The sequence below is a fragment of the Perognathus longimembris genome, chromosome 2, assembly GCF_023159225.1.
Source record: "Perognathus longimembris pacificus isolate PPM17 chromosome 2, ASM2315922v1, whole genome shotgun sequence".
Lineage (NCBI taxonomy): Eukaryota > Metazoa > Chordata > Mammalia > Rodentia > Heteromyidae > Perognathus > Perognathus longimembris.
Genome location: NC_063162.1, coordinates 10,654,612 through 10,661,241, shown reverse-complemented (window position 1 = coordinate 10,661,241; position 6,630 = coordinate 10,654,612).

Genomic DNA, 6,630 nt, shown 5'->3' with positions numbered 1-6,630 from the left:
AGGTGGCCAACTTTCCCTTTCTACCTCTCTGCCTGGACTCTAGGTTCTCCTCTGCAAACAGGCAGGGGAGAGCTGGTTCTGCGGGCAGTCCAGCCTCTCCCCGCCACCCCCCCTCCTTCCCCTAACCCCTATCTCTCCTGCCTGGATCCCAGAACTCTGCTTCCAGCCCCACAATTTCCCACAGTTTCAACCACTCTGTCAGCAAAGTTGCTTTCTGTGCACATCACTGTGTCCCTGCTGTCTGTTGAGACTGTATCTATGTTTTGTTACAGATACTGTAACAAAGAATCACAGCCTAGGATTTTAATCATAAGAGTGAATGTCTTAGTTCTGGAGGATGAAAGTTTGAAGTGAAGGTCGGCAAGACTGCCTGCTTCTGAGGCCCTCTGCCTCCCCATCTTTTCTGAGGTCAGAAGGGGTCTCCAGCTTGTACTTCCTGCTTCTGGGGTTTAGATAGCACCCTTTGGCATTTCCTGCCTTGAAAAAGCATGGTCCTGCTCACTACAACACCACTGAACAACTCTCTCCCTGGGTTGCTGCTTTCTGTGTTACCTGGCTGCAGATTCACCCAGGGGTGGAGAGCCAAGGTCACACTCGTAAGGCAAACGGAGGCTGGCAAGGGTGCTTGGCTCACCGAGCAAGCAGCTACAGTCCCAAGGCAGCTGCAAAGGCTGGCAGAGCCTCCCAAAGAGGGCATGCTCCTAACAGCAGTAGCAGGGACCATCTCAGACTTGCCTGTCTCAGGTATCCAGGTAGGTGGCCCCATAGAACCATTTGTGTCTTTAGAAGTGGGCAGGAATTCTGGTCACACAGCAAGAGACCCCCTTTGGTGCCTGGAATGAGGAAAATCAAGTTGTCTTCAGAGTTAAGCCGTAAGGCAAACACGAGAGGTCCAGAGCCACTAACACCCCCAGAAGAAATATGTGTGCCTGTGTATATGTGTGCTTGGTGTGCCATATGCATGGCCCTGCATGTGTATGCATGCACAAGCAACGTGTGCAAATGTGCATGTGTTCATGTGTGCATTAGTGCATGTGTGTATGAGTTTTTGTGATTGTGCAAATTAGGTACATGTATATGTGAGCATGCATGATTGTTTTCATGTGAGTGCGTGCAATGTGTGAGCTTAGTTATGATCTTGTGCGTGTGTACTCACGTGTATGTGTGTGCGTGTGCCCACACGCGTGCACGCACAGCTAGAGGATTCAGGAAAGAGCTTAGTGCCTTTGCTCAGCAAGCTAAAGCAAAAGCCAAGCAGCATGTCCTTGGCTGTCCCCAGGGGAAAGGAGAAGCTGGCTTGTGCTGTGGGTGTGTCTGCTGAGGATTATAAGGCATAAGGTGATGCCCTCTGTGCCAGTGTCACCGGCTTCATCCAAGGACAACCCCTATTCTAAACTAACTGGGAGCTGGCTGCCACTCACTGGTTTCTCAGGAGCTGTCTTCCAGGGAGGGGGTGTGGCCATGAGCAGATGTGGGTGGGACAGATGCGAGGATGTGCACTGGAGCTCAGCCTGCCTGGCCATTCAGCTCAGCTCCTCTGGGAACGTACCCTCTGACCCTCAGTGTCCTCATCTTTGAAGCAGATTCAGTAACAGCTCCTGCCATCCGGGCTGTTGTGAGGATTAAGCAGATGATCTATGTAAAAGACCTTGCACAGCTCGCCTTTACAAAGATGGCAAAAGCTACCACCACCCCCCCAGCAGACATTAAACTGAGTACAACACCAGGGTCTCTCCACGTGGACCAGGTTGGCCTGGAGTTTGTGATCCTCCTGCCTGAGTGTGGGGATTGTTGGCTTAAGCCACCATTCTGGCCTCTGCATGATGTTTTATATGAGCCATTTGAGAAATGCACCCACTCGAGGTGAACATGAATGATGGATATGATGGGTTAACGAGTGACAAGTCACATTCCGGGGGGCCTTAGAATCTGAATGATGAAAGCTTTGCAAAGACAAGCCATCCAATGACCTTATACCTGATGACCAGGCCACGCCCCTCCTTGGGGATCACTGACCCCAATCTACCCAGTACCTTGCTGGAGCAGGATGGGGCAGGAGTGGGACCTAGTGCTCCCTGATCACCAGGTCAAGGCTGGAGTCACTATTACAAAAGTCTCCCAGACTGCTGGATCAAATCATTTGTACCTGCTGTAGTTTATATTAATTTGGACAGCACAGAGCTGCCGTTGAGAAAAGCCAGTGTTCTCCAGGGCCTTACTGCTCACTTCAACTGTGGCCTTCAGGCCAGCAAAATCCATCTGCAGTAGAGGCTTGTTAGAAATTCAGAGCCAGAGGCGAGGCCTAGGGACTCACAAGCCCTAGCGTGTATAACTTAAAATTCTTCAAATACCCACAGCTTGGCTGTCTCCAAAAGACAGAAAACCTGGCATTTAGAAGTCCTTAGTTTCCCTCTCTCCAAAATGTATGTCCTGGAACTGCCCAGTGGGGACCAGGCTGCCTAGGCAAGTCCACATCCTGCTCCCTGCCGCAGACTTTCTTTCTTTCTTTTTGCCAGTATTGAGGGCTTGAACTCGGGGCCTGAGCACTGTCTGTCCCTGGCTTCTTTTTGCTCAAGGCTAGCACTCTTCCACTTGAGCCACAGCGCCACTTCTGGCTTTTTCTATGCATGTGGTACTGAGGAATCCAACCCAAGGCTTCATGTATACAAGGCCACTGGGCCCTATACGCAGCCCACCCCAGGCTTTCTTATTTCTCCTCTTCTTTTTCTTGTCCCTCTTCCCCTTCTTAGAATCTCTCTACTTCTTCACGATAAGAAGGAGAAACTGCTCTGCTGTTTGCTGACAGATTCGGCATTTGTTGTCTGAGAAAGCATGCTTTTATTTTCACTGGAGTGGCTGTTAGGGCAAGTTATACTGCCGCGTTTTATCACCTTTTGCTACTGCCTGGTGGGGACCGGCCCAGGTCCTGGCAGGCATCTCCTGGCACCCAAGGGGCAAGCGCCATCCTTGGCCTTCCGGCTCATCCCGCCTCCCTCCTCCGCACCTTGCCTCATCCATCCAGCTGTGCAGCGCGAGCACCCGGCGGCCCTGCCATCCTCCTTCCCATTTTGGAGAGAATACAGACACATGTCAATGGCAATGCAGTAAAAGCTGATGATGGCCCAGAACTCCTAAGTCTTCCAAATTACTGCTTGCGCTTCCTTTCTACATCTGGACATGCCCAAACCCACTCCCTGGGATCCAGTCTCAGCACAGCAATGGAGTGTCTGCTCTGTCAGCCACTGGGGGATGCGGGGCGGGGGGAGGGGGGTTGCTCGGGGAGGCTCCAACCTGCTGTACCTGCCCAGAGCAGGGCACGGCTAAGATGTAGGGCTAGGGAATGCAGATGGGCCCCCAAGCCGAGCTCTTTCCACAAGGAAAACCAGCCAAGGAATGGAGAAATCCTGAGATAGGAGGCGCGACAGAGGCAAGTCCCACATGGCAGGGTGGAGGCCCGTGGGTGCTCTGTTGTCCTTGAGCATCAGAAATGAGGCCTGTGCCCTTAGGTTCAAGTTGAATACAGTGCTTGGAATTCTAATATTAACTTTTGCCCAAGAAGGGGGGTGTGGAGGTACCTATCACAGAGAATTGGGGAAATACAGAACACAAAGAAGAAAATAAGAAGCAATCGTACTTCCCCTCCCAGTGATCAATCATTTCCATCAGCATTCTCCCGTCTTCCTCCCTCCCTTTAACCTGTACTTTTCTCTTAATGTAGGTCAAATCTTTCAAATATTAATCTTTTTGTTGCTGAGAACACATTGTTGTTTTTATGGGGATATACTATCAAAGGCAGTTATTCTAGGAATAGGAAAACAGAAGGGAAAAAAATCTCCAAACACTTGAGAGTTAAACAGCATGGCATTAAGTAATGGACATGTGAAAGAAGGGAATCTCCAAGGAAATAAATATATAGCACTCTGAGGAACAGATAAAGCAGTGCCATGAGGGAAATTAATAACACTGAAATGCTAACATTAGGAAAGAAAAAACATTTCAAATCCACAATCAAAAATGAATTAAATTAGGGGTGTGTGGTTATTTCACAGAGTGAGCTGAGACTTCTGATTTAGATAAACTTTGTTTCAATGACTAGCTTCCTGTGCGGAAACTAACTCCCTGAACTTCAGCTTACTTACTTATCTTTAATCCAAGAATAACACACGTTTTAGAATTAATATGGGTATTTAATAAATGACATTGTTTGTCAATTGGAAATAACATTTTTGCCTTATGATATCTTTTTTATCTTAAAGAGCAATAACATCTGTGGATACAGCTAATGCCTGAGTGTGTTCTCTGTTTTCCTCTCTCTCTTTCTCTCCAGGGGGCCCCATAGATCCTCCCCAGCCTTGTTTCCCTGGCAGAATGGAGCCGAGGAGCAAGGCTGGAGTCTCCCTCCCCCCTCCCTCCTGCAGTTGTGCAGGAGCGTGGAGAAGGAGGGAGGCAGAAGAGTTAAGGATTGTTAGGTGCTGTATGAAGTGCCCTGTCATTCAGGAAGTGTCTGCCTTACATGTGTAGAATGTTCACAATACACACATATTCATGCTACCATAGATGTGCTCTCTCTTGCCTCTACATACATAACCTTCAGCATACATAAAAATTGACTTAAATTTCACCCTGCATTGTAGTTACATGTTCAGTAATAAATGGAATGACTCAGCCAAAGAGCCGTGTGCATGTGTGTGTGTGTGTGTGTGTGTGTGCATGTGTGTGTGTGTGTGTTTTGCTATTCCCGATGTAGGAACACATTGCTACCCCAGAGTCTTTGAGCTTTTTTCCTCTTCTGCCAGCTATATTCTTCCTGTAGGGCAAATGGAAACCTCACTTCCTTCAAGTCTTTCCTCAGAAGTCACCTTCTCAAGGAAGCTAACCCTGAAAATGATTTAAAATTTCAACTCTGCTACTCAGTACTTACCATTCCCCTCCCATGTTCTACTTTTACATTCTTTCCATGTACTTACTGATCTGCGGTAATGCAATACCAAAGAACAAGGGTATTTGTCTATTCTGCTCAGTGATAAATCCCAAGCGCCTAGGACCATGACTGACGCGCAGTTAATTTTCCTTTTCAATAAATATTTCTTGAGTGACTGGACCTGGATCCCTGGTGACTTAGCCTGCCAGCCTGGAGGCCATGCCATACCAGAACGCTCCAGCAGATGGCACTTAAGGAACACAAGACACAGAAGGCACCGGCACTTTGAACTCAAGGTTCTGCCAGCGAAGCGTGAGATCAAGTGGGAGACAAACTCATGTTCCACTTTCTCCAAAAGCAGACTTTTCCCTGTGACAAGGGGGTTGAGTGTAGGAGGTGAGCCAGGGAAAGGATGGAGCTTTTATCTAGCATAGGAGGCTGTTTACCAAAGTGTAGGCTTAGAAAATGTTGAAGCCCTGTTGAGGAAAAAAAAAAAAAATGAGGTCAGTCTTCCTACCGTGGGAGCCAGGAAGGGGAGAAAGCCTGTGATTCTGGCTTTGCCTCATTTCTTCAAAGCCTGAAAAAAAAATAAAGACATTTTCCCACTACTACTGTGGAAAAGAAGCCAGCCCCTATCCTATCACTGAGGTGTGGAGTTTTCTAGTATTACTCAGAGCACACTAGATGTCCCTGTTCTTCTGGGCTTCTGCCCGGCAGTTCTCTTCCTGGGTGACTTGGTTTACCACTCTGTTAGGAGACTGAGCTGCAGCGGCAGTGAAACCTTTCCAAAGCCAAGTTTAAATGAGTTAAATCAAGTTTAGCACTGAAGTATGTTGAGGTAGGAGAAAACTCTGAGTCTACTGACTCAGAACCATCCAGCCAACTGGTTGACTTCCTTCCTGCTACCCAGTCCAGCGCTGCCTCTTGTTAGGTGTGTGCTCCACATGTTACGTGCACTGCTTCTCAGAGCACATCTCTCAAGTCTGCCCTCTTCATGTCCTATCCTCATAGGTGACATAAGAGGGGCTGTCAGTCACCTAAGGACCCAGCTACGTGTTCTGTGGTGCCCTTTCTGATGCGAGTCCCAGGAGTGCTGACAATGGAGAAGATGAAGCCACAGAGGAAAGGATCTGCCCAAGTTCACGCACAATTTCACTCTGAGACCTGCCTCAGCTTTATACCCCAAGACCTATCCTGTGCCTTAACCTCCCCTGCTAGGGTTGAGAGGGAAAATCACAGGCTTTTATTTTGTCTTCCCTAGACCCAAATCTGCACTAGTCCTGAGTGCCTTAAGCAAAATACTTACAATTTTGAAAGCAACAACTTAGTTCTGTTGACTACAGTAGAGTGTCTAGGCAGAACTCACTGGCCTCCCGTGACATGATTTCTGCCGTCTGAAGCTGTTAGCTGTTCTTGGTCAACATAGCCAAGCTCTAAGTATATGGGGGAAATGGGGAAATGATATTCATAGAGAAGCAACCTATGCAATTGAAAAGTTTCCTTTGGCTATGTTAAAAAGAGGCAAAGGGCACAGGTGAACCAAACAATTGGGCATGCACACATCACTGTAAATCCTCATGGTTTGTTTCATGTAACCCAGTGTCTCCAAAATAGAATCAGGTCAATGTTGGGTGAGTAGGTGTCAATGTGGCCTTCTATATTTTAATGTCATATTAACTCTGTACCACCTGTGTGTATTTCAAACCTAT